Source organism: Haemorhous mexicanus, chromosome 17 (assembly GCF_027477595.1).
Source record: "Haemorhous mexicanus isolate bHaeMex1 chromosome 17, bHaeMex1.pri, whole genome shotgun sequence".
NCBI classification, from domain to species: Eukaryota; Metazoa; Chordata; class Aves; order Passeriformes; family Fringillidae; genus Haemorhous; species Haemorhous mexicanus.
Window position 1 is genome coordinate 9,428,124 of NC_082357.1, and position 15,190 is coordinate 9,443,313.

The 15,190-nt window shown below is 43.0% G+C and overlaps 1 protein-coding gene, 1 long non-coding RNA gene, 1 other non-coding gene and 1 pseudogene across 3 annotated transcripts in view; 2 read left to right on the plus strand and 2 right to left on the minus strand.

Moving 5' to 3' along the window:
* Nucleotides 1-15,190, minus strand: part of LOC132335424 (uncharacterized) — a 34,145-nt gene that overhangs the window by 16,905 nt on the left and 2,050 nt on the right. The window contains exon 3 of the long non-coding RNA XR_009488662.1: nt 14,048-14,177. This is a non-coding gene — a long non-coding RNA (uncharacterized LOC132335424). The remainder of the gene's footprint in view (nt 1-14,047; nt 14,178-15,190) is intronic.
* LOC132335418 (putative short-chain dehydrogenase/reductase family 42E member 2) lies at nt 1,236-12,081 on the plus strand (annotated as a pseudogene).
* Nucleotides 13,074-13,155, minus strand: TRNAL-UAG (transfer RNA leucine (anticodon UAG)). Its single transcript has one exon. It is a non-coding gene; the product is annotated as a tRNA-Leu (tRNA).
* The window catches only part of EEF2K (eukaryotic elongation factor 2 kinase), a 30,050-nt gene continuing 28,981 nt past the window's right edge, over nt 14,122-15,190 (plus strand). The window contains exon 1 of the mRNA XM_059861955.1: nt 14,122-14,141. The gene's annotated coding sequence lies outside the window, so the exon portion shown is untranslated. The remainder of the gene's footprint in view (nt 14,142-15,190) is intronic.

The window sequence follows — 15,190 nt, forward strand, 5'->3', positions numbered from 1 at the left end:
GTGCCTATTTGTTTATTTGTGCCTCTTTGGGAATTCCTGCTGTTTTGCAGGTGTCTCAGAAGTTCTGCATCTCTATGAGCCATGTCCTGCCACCGACTATCCAACCAGTAGGCAGGAGGTGGTGTTTTCTTCCTGAACAACCTGTTCAACAGGTACCTCAGTGTGACCGGAGCCCTCACTACTGCCAAGATGCTTTTGTGCAGCAGTCACAGCTGCGTGAAGACACTCGGAGGTAAGAACCACCGTAGGATGCTCTGGGATCCCAAGGATGCTCTGGGATCCCAGGGATGCTCTGGCAACCCAAGAACACCGTGACATGCTGTAGGATCCCCAGGATGCTGTGGGCTACGTGGATGCCGTGTGATGAGCAGAATGCCAGGAAAGATGTGCAATCCCAAAGCTGTTGCCAGATGAGTGGGACCCAGGGGTTCTGTGGGAGCCTGGGGATGCGGTGGGATGTCAGAGATGCTGCGGGATGAGAGGGTGCGGGGATGCTGCGGGGCCGTGCGGAGGCTGTTGCGGGGCCGGGCCGGACGCCCCCGGCCGGAGCGGCTCCCGCGGCCGCTGCCCGCGCCCGGCCCCAACGGCCCCAACGGCGCCGCCCGCGGGAGCCGCCCGAGGCCGGGGGTCGGGCGGGGGCCCGGCCCGAGCACGGGGCCCTGCGCTGCCGCCCGGCCGATTTGCAAGTGAGATGCAGAGAGCCCCGGCGGGGCTCGGGTGGCTTTGAATGTTTAATTGCGGCCGGGGCAGGGACTGGGTGTCGGTGGGAGTCGGTAGCCACAGGCTCTGAAATGTCCTGACTGCCGGTGAGAAGCCCCTAGAAGGGCAAGAACCTCCATGTTCAGAAAATAAGTGATTCAGGAGTACTTTTCTCTTAATGCAGTTGTTAACCTTTTTTGTAGTATAGCAGCTATTTTATTTGAGTTCCCCTCGAAAGCAAGGGATTTGATAGCCTTGTTCTCTGATACACCTTCTAAAGTTATAAGGATCAGGCATCCCTCTTCCCTCCTGACACCTTCATCTATCTCAACTCCAGCACTGCCAATGATAACAACTCAGTGTATTCTTAATTTATGTTTAACTGCTGGTACTTAGAAAGAAGCTGGAAATACTTCTCTCAGATGTCTGTCTTGGCAGTAAACTGGGGACTGTAAATTTTGGGTTGCTTTTGTCTTTATCTCTTAGGCAGGCTGCATTAAAGCCAGATTTTGCTGCTGTGACTAGATCTTGTCAACATGCAACTCCCTGAAATTGTCTGCATCCAGGAGTGCTATGGAGCAATTTTCACCATGTAGAAGGAATTTTTACATGTATCTGTTAGTGCTGGTCAGTATTTCATTGACACAAAACCAAAAATGAGTGGAGTAGCAACATCCTCCCACCGAAACGCTGACTGCAAACAGAGCAAACGTGCTGGAACACTCAATAAAATCAGTATGAGAGCCGTGGTGACAGGAGGTGCTGGCTATTGTGGATACAAGCTGGGATGTGCTCTTGCCAACATAGGAGCTTCTGTTGTTCTGTGTGACATACACAAGCCTTTGTGGAGGATTCCCAGTGGAGTGGTGTGGATCCAGGTATGATAAATATCTTCCCAACAGTCAAAATTAGTTCATTTGCCTTTTCCATAATGTCTTCCTAGTTTTCACAGAATCCAAATACCTATTGCCAATTATTTCAAATTTCAGTAACCTTTTTAACTGTGTGAACATCCCAGATGAGTTTTGGTGAATGGATTTTAGTATATCTGAAATAAGGAAACCAGCAAAACCTTTAATGCGTGGAGCAGTTTCACTCCTGACTCCTCAGGATCCTGCCTTCATCTAGGCCTCAGTTAAACCACCTATAGAATAAACACAGGAGTAGTGTGAACCTTAATGAATGTCTCTAAAGTTCTTTGGATTCTATGGAAGAAAAGTATAATTATCAGCAAGTAGGGAGGTGTGCCCAGTTTTGAGTCCCAGGATACTTGTACAGCAAGTACAGTTCTATATATGCATTCTATTTATGGATTCCCTCTGTGCTAACCCACTGTATGACAAATGCTCACCTGCAGCTTTGATCTCATGTCCAAATATCTTGTCTTGTGTATTACAGACAGATATCAGGGATTACAGTGCCATACTGGCAGTCTGTGAAGGGGCTGACTGTGTGTTTCACGTAGCTTCATATGGAATGTCAGGAACAGAGCAGGTGAGTCCACATAGTTTTGGTTTTTTCTGTGTGACTGCCCACACAGAGGGTGAGAGACTTTGATGCTGTAACACTGCATGACAGATTTCATCTCTTCATATTGCCCTGGTCCTTTGGTAAATTGCTCTGTGCAAACTGGAGTGCCACCTGCAAGCACGCTGCTTGCAGTGATTTCCTCTCCATTAGAGGTTCCACCAGCACCCTGGGAAGGTGGAGATGAAATGAGATGGAAATGGCATTGAAAAGTTCTGAAATACTGTGAAGACAAAATGAAGGACAAGGGAGGCTGGTTCCCTCCAAAACCCTGACTCTTCCTTAAACCTTCACATGGATCTCCTAGGTGTAAGGTCACTAGGAAGAATAAAACCTTAACTAAATGATAAATAATTTCATTTATCTGAATTATAACAATAACAATATTTGAAGTCTTTAATTGTTCACCATTGGGTAAAAAGCTGTACAGATGCACTTGATGTAGGGCTCTGAGTCACAATTTTATAATTAGAGTTACAAGCGCACACACACACACACACACACACACACACACACACATCCACAAACAAACAACACCTCTTTCTTACTTTATTTAATAAGAGGAACTTCAGTAATTACCCTGTCTGGATGGAACAGCTCACTTGAAGTTGTTTGCCACTGAGCAATGCATAATTTGAATTGCTCTGGTTAGAGGCAACTGGTCCCTAAAGTGCTACTGAAACACATGTATTTAACATACTGCTGCAAGATACGTAATAACTGGACATATATTTTTAGGAGCACTACAATTTTCTTTGCTTCAAGCAGACTAGTACGTAAAAATACAAGAAAAATAGACATATAGTTTAAAAATAATGATTAGACTTCTTTAAGTCTGAAACAGCAGTCTAAATGGCATTTTTAATAATCAAAGCACTAAATTATGTTTATTTGGGGACATTTATAACATCCCCCTAATGAATTGAATATGTATTATTACTATAAAATGCACCTTTTTTTTTCTTTTCCTAGTTGCATAAAAAAGAGATTGAAACTGTCAACATTAATGGAACAAGATTAATCCTTAATGGTATGTATTTAACTGTGCCATTGGGTGTTAGTACAGCATATCAAACATCATATCCCATTTAGAGAAAGCCAGTTGGCCTTTTTGGTACACTCTGGCTGTCACCAAGTACTTTACATTGTTGGCAGAAAATGAGGAAACATGTCACGGGGCAGGGGGGGTTATGCTCAGTTCTGCTATGAGGTGTGATATGAGAGCCAGCACTGTACTTCAACTACTTCAGCTTTTCAACACCTTGTTTGAGTGATGTGGGAATCTGTATCCATGTAAGGAGTTAACCAATTCCCTGTGTATTTTATAGTAGTTAACTGGCTTGCTAACAACTTGTGTACAGGCAGTGAGCAGCCCTTGAAGCAGAAGGACTTCTGTCCTAGGCCCAACAGGCTGGAGGAGCTCCCCTGAGGCACAGTGCTGGCACCAGCTTAGGATGTGCCAGTGACTAAAGCACTTGCTTCTACACTGATGTCTTCCCTTTCAATATGCTCTGCATTTCAACTCACCCAGCCACAAAATAGAAGGATTTTCTCTTTTAAAAACTGACCCTTTCTTAGAAAAAATGCCACACAAACTTTTTTCCCAAATAATTTTCCACTAAAGTAACTGATTATTCATTGCTGCAGCCTGCAAGAAAAAAAACATCCCTCGGCTGGTGTACACCAGCTCAGTGAACGTGGTGTTTGGAGGGCTTCCCATTGAAGACGGGGATGAGGAATCGTTGCCGTATTTCCCAATTGACCAGGTATTTCATTGGATTGCATTCTCCAACCTCTCTGTTTACTTCTATGTTTCTGAAAAAGCCTGGAGTGCTTATGACAGAGTTTTGCCTGATGTGATGCAAGCATCCAGGCACAAGAAAGGCCAGGTGGGATGATGTAGGGGGATAGACTATAAGAAAATAAAGGTAGTGTAGGAAGTAACCTTACCCCTAAGGAGTTGCAGCTGGGCCAATTATCAAAGATCAGGAACAGGCCTGACTTTACCAGGCCACAGCTGCAACCAAAGAGAAGAAGAGTGTTATAAAAGAGTGGGTTGGCTGGTTGGGAAGGGAACTGGAGTCAGTTGGCTGCTTTGTGAAGAAGGAAGAGGCAGTGCTCTGAGGAGCTGCCCAAGAGAAACCACCAAGAAGGTATGAAACTTTTGTGATAAGGAGACAACAGTATGGAACCCCTGCAATAAGATGACAACAGGATGAGAGTTTGAGCAACCTGGTCTAGTGGGAGGAGTCCCTGCCCATGGAAGAGGGGGGTTGAACAAGATGATCACCAAAGTCCCCTTCAACCCAAACCATTCTGTCATTCTATGAAAGAAAAAAGAAAACTCTTTACACTCTTTGAAGATGCCATTTACAACCTTGGCATGTCAGTTTTATGTACATCAAAGTATATGTTTTTTTGTTTTCCTGTTAAGGCCTCGATTTTGGAAAGTAACTCCCACAGTGCCGCATTTACATCAGGGATATTCCACCTGGACGTGAGGATTCTGTTATATGGCTTGGTGCCTCTTTAGCTATTTATTATCCACATGATTTTTCTGGTTTTCCCTTAGAGGATGACATATATTCAAGAGCTGATCTGGAAAAGCAGCCTATTTTTATATGGTTTTATTGCATTTAATTTAAAAAGAGAAAGTACTTCTGGCTGCTTTGCATACACAGTTGTTTTTTGTGTCCCTCCTCTCTTCATCAAGTACTTCACAGTACTTGTGAAGTACTTCACATCTCTACTTTCAAGAAGTAGAGATGGAGATAAAATATGAATATTTTTAATAACATTTAAAATAACACTTTCTCTGGGACAATGCCACATGGAAGTGAGCAGGGTACTTCAGACCAAGTGTAATGACTTCAAAACTTGGCTTTTGACTTTTCTGTTATCTGAAGAAGAAATCCAGATTACAAAGAAGTGATCAATTACATTCCTGGCAGCATCCAAAGCATACATATATTTATTGCTTCTCAAATGGGCTGAAATTAATTAACCAGATTTGCATATACAAAAATGCTTCCTTACTCTAGAAATATTCATGTGTTTTAGTCTGAACCTAATACCCCACAACTTTTGTATTTTGAGGTATTTGTTGCCATCTGGTAAGTGAAAACTAGTGAAGAAGAGATGCCACTCTGTGCCACCATTTCAGGAACAGATACAAATGTATTTGCTTTTTCTCTGTAGCTTGTTGACCACTATTCCAGAACCAAATCGATTGCAGAACAAATGGTACTAGCAGCTGATGGAACTTCACTAGAAGGTACTTTTGTCTGAGCATGAATTCATAGTAGAATTTACTCCTCCTCTTCTTGTTCCTCCCCAGAATCCTGTCCTGAATCCATCCTTAGTGGACAAGATTGCCCAGCAGTTATGAAATTAAGTTACCAATGCCCTCTCACAAATTAAAGTATTTTAATTTAAAAATTTCTTTTAATTAGTTTTAAGTTTCCACAATGTCTGTAAAAGGTTTTAGCATGGTAGCAGTAAGTTCAGTATGTTAGTGAAGAATAATAAGAGAGCTATAAATTAAACAAAAACAAGTGTTTAATATCACTGTCTCATGCAACATAAGTAAAACACGAATGCTGAATAAATAGTTTCATCCACACACCCCCACAAGTTATAAATTAAAATCTGAAGTAGGTACCTGAGCCTAGGGCCTGGAATTATTTATTAGTGCTTCCCAAAGTTTTCCATGTTGAGGAAGCCAGTTATCCACTGGAATACTTAAGCTCACCTGTGAGATACTATAACTGCCAGTGCAACACAAATTAATGTAAAGTGCAACATGATTCTATGTGACCAAGTGATACTGAGCTAAATTTAGCTGTGGACAACTTGCAGAAAAGACTCTTCACTTGATACTTGCAGAAGCTATAACAGATAGAAAGTCCATGATGGGAACTCCATCCCAACAAAATTATTTTGTTCAAAATAAGAAAAGGGGTTTTTTTCTCCCTTTATTTCCTTAGCAGCTCTTCACATCAAAGCCTCTCCTAATTACAGGACCAATACACGGTTCTGTATTTGTCAATGAAATAGAACCAAACATCCCATTTTGATTCTGTGCCATAGCAGGACTGATATTTTATATGTTTACAAGTACTATTAAGAACAGTTATTAGCAGATGATGAAACAGCCAGCTGATGTACATGGGAAGATTTGATTTTTATGATCCCACTGAAATTGTCAAGAGCTTCCACCTCACTCCACTGGTAGCTGAACGTGCTGCTGAGGGAATCTTTAAGCTCTACCTTGTACTGCTAACAGGTCACTGCTTCCCATCAATAATTTTGTGGGGGATTAGTTGGTTTCATTCCACAATCCAATATATTTTCGAACAACCTGCTCACTTCAGTGAATTCATCACCACAGCCAACAATTCATTCACTGCTTTGGCACAGGGACAAGGGACTAATTAGAAAGAGATTTTTAAATATCTGGTATTTTCTAGGAACACAACTATGCTTGCAGGACTTCTCTGAATCTTTTCTTGCTATTTTGCGTGCTCTAATTTTCCCATCTTATTATCCTACTACTAATGCAGCACCTTTTGGTATGTATTGTTTTTTAAGGTAGTGAAATGAATTTAGAGTAAGTTCTGCTGCCTCAGCCTTTGGTTCATACAAGCAAAGATACAATGCAGTGATGTGAAGGTCTCTCAAGCATGATCTTATCCCATGTTCTAGGAGGTGGAATACTCCACACCTGTGTTCTCCGCCCACCAGGAATCTACGGCCCAGAAGAGCAGAGACACTTGCCAAGGCTAGCAGTATGTCATCTGAATTTTTTAACCAGCAGGGTTTTCTATGATATGGGTAAACAGCTGAAAGGAGCATCACTTATTTGTATTATAGACTGACTGATCTCATTGGGTAGCAATTCAACAATTCAGTCTTCTGCTGAGGATTTTATAACTTTTTTTAACAAGCATTATATCTGTAAAGTGTAGATTTTAAAAGCCTTTTTTTTTTTTATTAAATACAAACACATGAAAATCCAGCTTTATAATTTAATGATTACTGTAAGATTCAGGCCAATCCATGATATTTCAAATGTCTGTTTACATGCAACTTACACCAAATGGTTTTAAATATTAATGAAAAGAGATACAGCAAAATATCTTATTTCCAGTCTCAACTATTAACAGCTTTCCCTGTCCAGTGAAGCAGGTTCCAGAGTTGGAAGCACCCTCTGGTACAACAGGTTACTGAAGGGCAGCAGCTGAGGTGTTCACATTTTACTCTTTTTCATTTGCTTTTAAATTGCAGGGCCAACAGATGATGTTTAGAACATGATCCCTATAGAATTCTGTGAGCCAGTTATTTTAAAAGCATTAGTGTAATATAAAGTTATACACAGCTTTCAGGAAATAATAGATTCAAGTTGACCACATAATAGATATTTCTTGTTTGTGGCTGAGGTAGGAAATTATATTGCAGTCAGCCAAATTATATGTTATAATCTTGTAAATAATTTTAAGAATGGAAAATATCATTTTAGTTAAATCTGAGATTTTATTTTAGCCCCTTTAAAAATATAATATTTTAAAAATTACTATTTGGTTTTGAGCCAAGTTTAAGGCATCATGCAAATGTCATGTTTTGCAGTTTCTAAAATTTACCTGTTCAGTGAAAACCGGGACGCTTTCCTTCCAGCCAAAGTGTATCTTCCAGTTTTTCCTAACCAAAGCTATTTGATAAATTTGATCCAATTTAGTGAATACTTTTGTTCCACTGAGAACTGTAATTTACCTTTCCATACAATATTTTACTTATCCCTAGATAAGTAAAGACTTGTACTTTTTGTAAATTCAGGACATATTGCAATACATCTTTTGACATTTTCTCATGAGCAGCTCCCTTGATTATTTTTAATTGATTCATGTATTTCCTTTTTTTTTTTTAAGTAGAGCTAGACCTACATTTAGCTGGACAAGAAATACACTTTACCCCATTCTAAAACTCATTTTATTATGGTTTCATGTTTGTTTATATCTACAGAAGATTATTGAGAGAAGGCTACTTAGCTTCAAGTTTGGGGACCCTACTGTTCAAATGAACTGGATACATGTAGAGAATTTTGTACAAGCTCATATTCTAGCTGCTCAAGCTCTCACCCCTGAAAAGAACTACATAGCTGTAAGTACACAGTAAAACCACCACAGATCTCATTTGAGAGTGGATCCTGCCACTGTATCCTGTGCTACAGTAACCACTGCAGTATTTAGAGTTCTTGTCCTTCAGCTCGCATTGTTGTCTGTGTTTTCAGCTGATCAGTGTGCTATGAGCAATGTGGGATGGGGCACAGTGTTGGCTGTTGGTGTTGGTTAAGAGATGGAATATTCAGTTCTGTAACAATGTCTCCATTTTTGCATTTTTAAAATGCAATATTTATAATTTCTGGAAGATGAGCAAAGAATGTTTGCTATGCTGGAAATGAAAGTGGAAGTTCAGGCAGATTCATCCTGTTTCCCTGTACATGTCCAGATTTAATGTTCTGAACTGTGATGGTCAGTTCTTCCCATACCATGTGCCAACAGAGGCACGTTTCATTTGGGTTCATTGCTTTCAAAAACAGCCACAACTATTTTCCTCCTTGTAAATGCAGGTTTTTAATCACCTGAAAGCATTGTCCAGAGAGTATATTAGAAAGGGGTTCAAAGTAGATTAAACTGCTTTTTCTAAAACCCTGAAAGCAAAAGGAAAACAGGAACATAGAGCTTGGCTACAGAGGAGACTTCTGGGTTCCAGTGAGCCTTAACTAGACCCAGAGCAGAACATGTCCCCCCCTTTGGTGGACACGTGCCAGCAGCACCAGTGAGATCCAGCAGGAGCTCCAGTGGTGTCTCTGCACAGTCAGTACAGCCACTCTGAGCAGGCACATCTGTAATGAACCATTTATTCCAAGGCAGGTTAACCACACAAGCCACCTGCTCACCAATTCTGTTGCACCCAACAGTGCCACTGAATGAAACACAAGCAGAGTTTGTGACTCGTGTGTGCACCCACTCATATTTGATATTGCTGTATTATTTATAAGCTGCTCATAAGGGGTGAGATAAAGAAAAAGAAGTCAATATATATGCAGTACTATTTTTACTGACTTGTCTCTTCTCTACCTCTTTAACAGAGTGGCCAGGTGTATTTCATTCATGATGGAGAAAAATCCAACCTTTTTGAATGGCTAACTCCCCTTGTACGTGCAATACTGATCTCCAAGTACATTCACTTCTTCGACTGTATGCAATTGCAGTTTTTGTGTGCATGCTACATTTTGTATGTTTGCTTTGGGTGTGAGAGTTCCACGTGGAACTCTCTGAATGTGGGTTTAATTCCTGCTTGAATTTCAGTGTGATTAGCACTGTAACAAAGCCCACCCAAAATACTATGTTAAAGGAAATGTCTTCCCTGAGACCAAAGCACCATCTACACCAGCAGCCTGTCCTGAGCTGTTACTGCCTTCACTTATGGGAAATGCAGATGGGAATAATGGGCATTTTGGGTGGGCACAAAATTGAAATCTTAAATATTCATCTGTTCATTCTTTTCAAAATACCATGTTGTTAATGATAGGCTCAAAACCATAAACATGTCATGATGTTAAATTAGGAATCAGCACACTATGGCATTTTGATTAATTATTGTAATTTCTTTCATTCTTTTAAGATACAAAAATCTTTTAAGAGTGTCTGTGGGTGACATTTAACGGGCATCTCCTCAAAAATGAAAAACAGTAAATACTAAGAGCCATGATTAATTTTTCTATTTTCACAGTAAATATTTCCATAAATATCTTCTATATTGAAACTTTGAAACTTGTTTAAAGTTTCTGGGGGGTTTCATTGTTTTTTAAATCTCTTTCAGTTTGAAAGATTAGGTTGCAGTAAGCCATGGATACGTATTCCTACTTCTTTAGTCTATGCATCAGGTAAAATATTTTATCAACATTTCTCTTTCCTGTTCATGCTACCCTCATTCCTAACTGTAATATAATATTGTTTAATTTGCCAACAATATTCATTTTCATGTCTAAAAATGCTGTCTGCTCACCTAGTGTTCAGCAGTGTAAAACTCACCTCTGTGCAGCTGAAACTAGAATGGTCTCTTATTCAAGTCCCACTAAAAGAGGTTCTCTGTTGCCATATTTTTTATGAAATCTCATGACCTTTTCACTAGATCTACGCCCAACTTTTTCCCTTTTCCAAAACCTTTTTCCACAAGCACAATAATTAAGATTAAATTAAATTAGATTAGATTAAATTCCAGCCCCTTGCGAGCAAGTAGTTAGATGGTGTTAGTAATGGTGCCCTGAGCTCTCAGGTCTGTGATTATCCTTAGGCAGCATTTACAGTGTGAGATGTCACAATCACAATGGCAAAGCAATTTACTGTTCTTACCTCAAGTCAAAATCTTTTGTTATGCAGCCACATTCATGGAACGCCTTCATGCAATTTTGAGACCAGTTGTTGACCTGCCCCCACTGCTGACCAGAAATGAGGTAAAGTCTGTGTTTGTCAACTTTCCTTAATTCCCACAGGATCCATACATGTTCATCTGAGGGAGACTTTCAGTCAGTAGAAAATAAAATCCACCCAGTGCTGCTTCAGCCTCCAGTTTCCAGGGCAAATACAGGCATTGTGTACAATTCAGGCAATATATTGTGCTTGGCTGCCATGATTTGTGAAAAGAGCTTATGCTTGCAGTCTGGGAGAGGCTTCTTCAGCTCCTCTCTTCCAAGGGTCAGTATCCTGTAAGCCTTGGCTGGGCCTTTAGGAACCTAAGAGATGGCTTTGATCTGACTCTTTGAGTACCTAAGCAAGAGAGTGCTTGCAGAACATTTTTTGTGACATTTACAGATTCTACTTTGCATCTTTTAATGTCTCTTTGTGCTTTCAAGAATCCCCTTTTGAGTGGACAATTTTAAAAACAATGTGTGCAGTACTCATAGGACATTGATATAATGTTGTGGGGTTTTTGTATTTTATATTTCCTTTAACTGTGTCTTTGCTACCATTTACAGTTTGTTCCAGCTGCCTGTGTAGTCACACCTCTGTATGTTGACTCCTTTGCCCTGCAGGTGCAGAACATTTCTGTAACTCACACATTTCGAATAGACAAGGCACGAGCTCAGCTGGGGTACCGCCCACAGAAGTTTGACTTTGCTGATTCTGTGAACCACTACATTGAATCCAGACCACCCTCACATTATAAGCTCTTCCTCAATATTTTCCTTACTTTATTTGTTACTTTAATTTTTCTTTTTCTTTTTTCAAAACTTGGTGGCCTTTCAATTTTTCGTTTTCTTAAGGGAAGACGACACTGACCTGCACAAACTGCACGGTCACAGTATTGCTACCCACGTCATTCTAACTTCCACAATAGTTACTGGCACAGTGCAACAAAGAGGCAGCTACTTTTGAATTTACAAACAATATCGTAACCAACGAGTGGCTGGACCTGAGAAATTAAAATACAGTAAACAATAATTGCCAAATCACTGAAAAACAACCAGAGTCATGACTGTTGCCTCTATTTCAAACCAAAACAACAACTTTCTAAATTAATTGCTGAAGTAAATGAGAACCTGCAGGAAAAACAAGAGCTGCAGACAGCCTGCAGTGCTTCACCAGTGAAGAAAAATGGCTGAAATAAGAAGAAAGACTTGACCACAGCTTCTGTCAGCTCACTACTTTGTGGAACAGAGGAACAAACAAAGGCACAGACAGAACAGATGACTGCAAATAACACACACCAGGCTTACAGAGACTTTACACTGTGTGATTCCATGAATTAGCTCCAGCACCACATTTGAGGGAAAATAAAAGTGTACTTGAAACATTGCTGAAGTCCGTGCTGTGTCTCTGCACAATTTCCCAGAACTGCTCCCTGCCCTGCCCCTGGCACAGAGCTGTGGCTACATGCTGGTTGGGCTTTTCACAGGGTATTTTAGTTAAATTGGAAGTTACTAAGTAAGTTACATTAGTTAAGTGTATTTATGACGCAGTAGAGGAATCTGCTGCTATGGCTCGCACAGATCTTTGTACAGCTTTCTTCACCTCCTGTAGTTAAGGGCAACAACTAAAACAGTTCAGTTGCTCCTCAGCTGAACTTAAGGCTCAAGTCTGTTTTGGCACCAAATTTCTGAAGTATGGCAGCTGTGCTGAGCAAATTCCTGCAGCAGCTAATGTGAACAATGTGCTTTTCAAATTACTGTTCAGCTAAAATGGACCTAAAGCACAATCCAGCTCCTTCCCATCCACCATTCACAGTGGGAATTTATCAGAGAAATCTCTTTCCCACGTGCATCTTTCCAACCTGTAACATGGAGAGACAAAAACCAAGGGCAAGATGCAAACAGTAGAGAGCTTGGGAAAGGACTAGGGATGAGAGCTGGAGACATCACGGTCTGGAGGGGAGTAATCATGGATGGGTTTGAGAAATCTGGAGAGGATGTAAACACTGGCACCTCCTCTCCAGGGGAGTCCATGGCAGGCCACAAAGCCCAGGGGCCGAGCCCGTGGGTCGGGGTGCTGTAACACAAAAGCAGCGCGGAAAGGCAGAACCTCTGAAAATTACAGTGTTTCTCCTTTTATTCTTAAAGCAAGAGCCTCGCACGTAGATAATCACTTTTCTGTAGCTCATACCACAACCTTCTATAATATTGATTTACCGACTGTGACCGACAGCCGCCAGCACCCTCGGCGCGCCGTGCCCGGCCCAGGCAGTGCCGCTCGCACCGGGCCGACCGTGGGCAGCCCCCGCCGGCAGCTCCCGCGTTTCTGCTGTGCGGGAGGTAAAAAGGAGTCGCCGCGGCGGGGACAAAAACAACTTGGCAGCGGTGGGATTCGAACCCACGCCATCGAAATGACTGGAGCCTAAATCCAGCGCCTTAGACCACTCGGCCACGCTACCGCCTGGCTGTTCTGCCGCCCGCCAGGCCGCTTTGACGGGAGCAGCGCCGCCTTCTTCCCCTCCATCTGTACATACTGCTCTGTCCGCAGCAAAACACGGCCTGCAGCGCCCGCCGCACCCCGTGAACGCCGCTGCTGCCGCCGGCCCCGGCCCCGCGCTCTCCGTGCCCGCGAACGCGGCGGCACCAACGGGCCCAGCGGAGCGCAGTCCCCGCCCCCGCCCGGTAGGTGGCGCCGCCGCCCCGTGCCCGGCGCCGCCTGCGCACGTGGCCCCGCGCTCAACCGGACGAGCGGCCGCCGGTCGGGGCTGGCAGCGGGGCCCCGGCTCCCTCTCCCGGGCTCGGCCGGACCTTGAGCCTCGACCCCTTCCTCCGTAGGGGCTTTGGGGCCGTCGGGCTGCGCCTCGGGGCACTTTGTCCAAGGCAGGCCCAGGCCGGCACCTCGGCAAGGCGCTGCCGTGCGGTCTGAGCCCCACAGCAGCCGCGGCTATGGCGGATCAGCTCAAGCTGGTCCTCGGGAGGGCTTTCCCCGTGCCCTGGTCCCGCAGGGTGGTGGGCAGCCCTTGGCTGGTGCCTTGGCAGCCGCCATAGCAGGTGTGCACACACTCCCGGCCAGAAAGAGGGTCCGTCCTGCCCCGTCTCAGGCACCCACTGCTTTCCCTGCCCGCTGCAGTCGCCTCTGGCCCACCAGAGCACACGTGCTGCCCAAGAGCTGCCAGCTCGCTGCGAGGCCAGTGACCTTCCCTGGCAGCTGCTCCCTTGGCATGGCTGTGTGTCCTCAGCTGAACCATTCCCACCCGACACGGGAGGCCCCCGCTGCCTTTATCTCGCTGGCAGCTGGGGTCGGGCAGCCCGCACACAGATTGTTGTCCTGACACGTCCGTGCCTCCCTACCTGCTGCTGGGCTCCGGACGGTGCGCGCAGGCCGTTTCCTTGTCCACCTCAATGAGAGAGCTGGCTTTGGCAACAGAGCCACATTCGGTCACTGGTGAGTAGAACGATGAATTCTCATGTACTGGGAGGCCTGCAGGAGAAATGTGTACAATTACTTTGTGGACAGAGCTAAAAATATCAAGACTAAATGCAATGCAATTAAAAGAAGATGGAGAAATTATGTCCACCATTGCCCTTCTTCCCACAGACAAACATGCATTGGTGCTCCAGGAAGTTTTCGGTGTGTGTTACATGCACCTCCCATATGACTGTAGAGAGGCTTATGACCAGCTTGATTCACCTTGTAAGACCAGATTATCATAGGAGTATGAGGGCAAAAATTGTCAGGAAATTGACTGATTTAAAGGCAATTTTTAAATCTGCAGATTTAAACTAATGCAGAATAAAACTGCTCTGAAAGTTAATATCATAATGGGTGTCCTTTTTCCTTTCAAAAACCACAGTTCCCTAAAGCAATGATTTCTAAAGGAAACCTTATTTAAAATGAGCATACTGAAACTTTACAAGCTATAGTGCTCTTGGAAAAAAAATTATGCAGTGCTGAACATACGCAATGGAAGAATAACATACTAGACTTGCAGGTCGCTGATTCTCTAGGTTGCCATTTCTAATTTAATTTTAATATTTTCAAAACAACAAAAAAAGTGACTCAAACTCTTTAAGTGTATACATAATGTATAAATAGAAAACTAAAACTAGAACATACAGCGTGTCTGGGCCAATGCCTGATTTCATCATGTCTTTAGTTTTTCATCATCACTGATTGTTCTTTTAAGAAAATCTTACAGAGAACAGAAGAGAAGCTCCAGGCTTAAACCTGGGAATAAGTACACCTTTGCACCAGGGTAGCAGAGCTGGCTTATTTAAAAGCATGAGAAATGTGTAGCTTGACAAGGCATAACCTATGTTCCTGATAGAGCAGAACATTCTCTGTGAGGATTTATGGCAGAAGGCAGCCGTGGGGCTCCTTTTAGTCCAAAATAATGCTAAGTATTTTGTGTCCAGAGAAGGGCAACAGAGCTGGTGAAGGGTCTAGAGGGTAAATCCTACAAGGAGCAGCTGGGGGTGTTGAGGCTCAAGAAA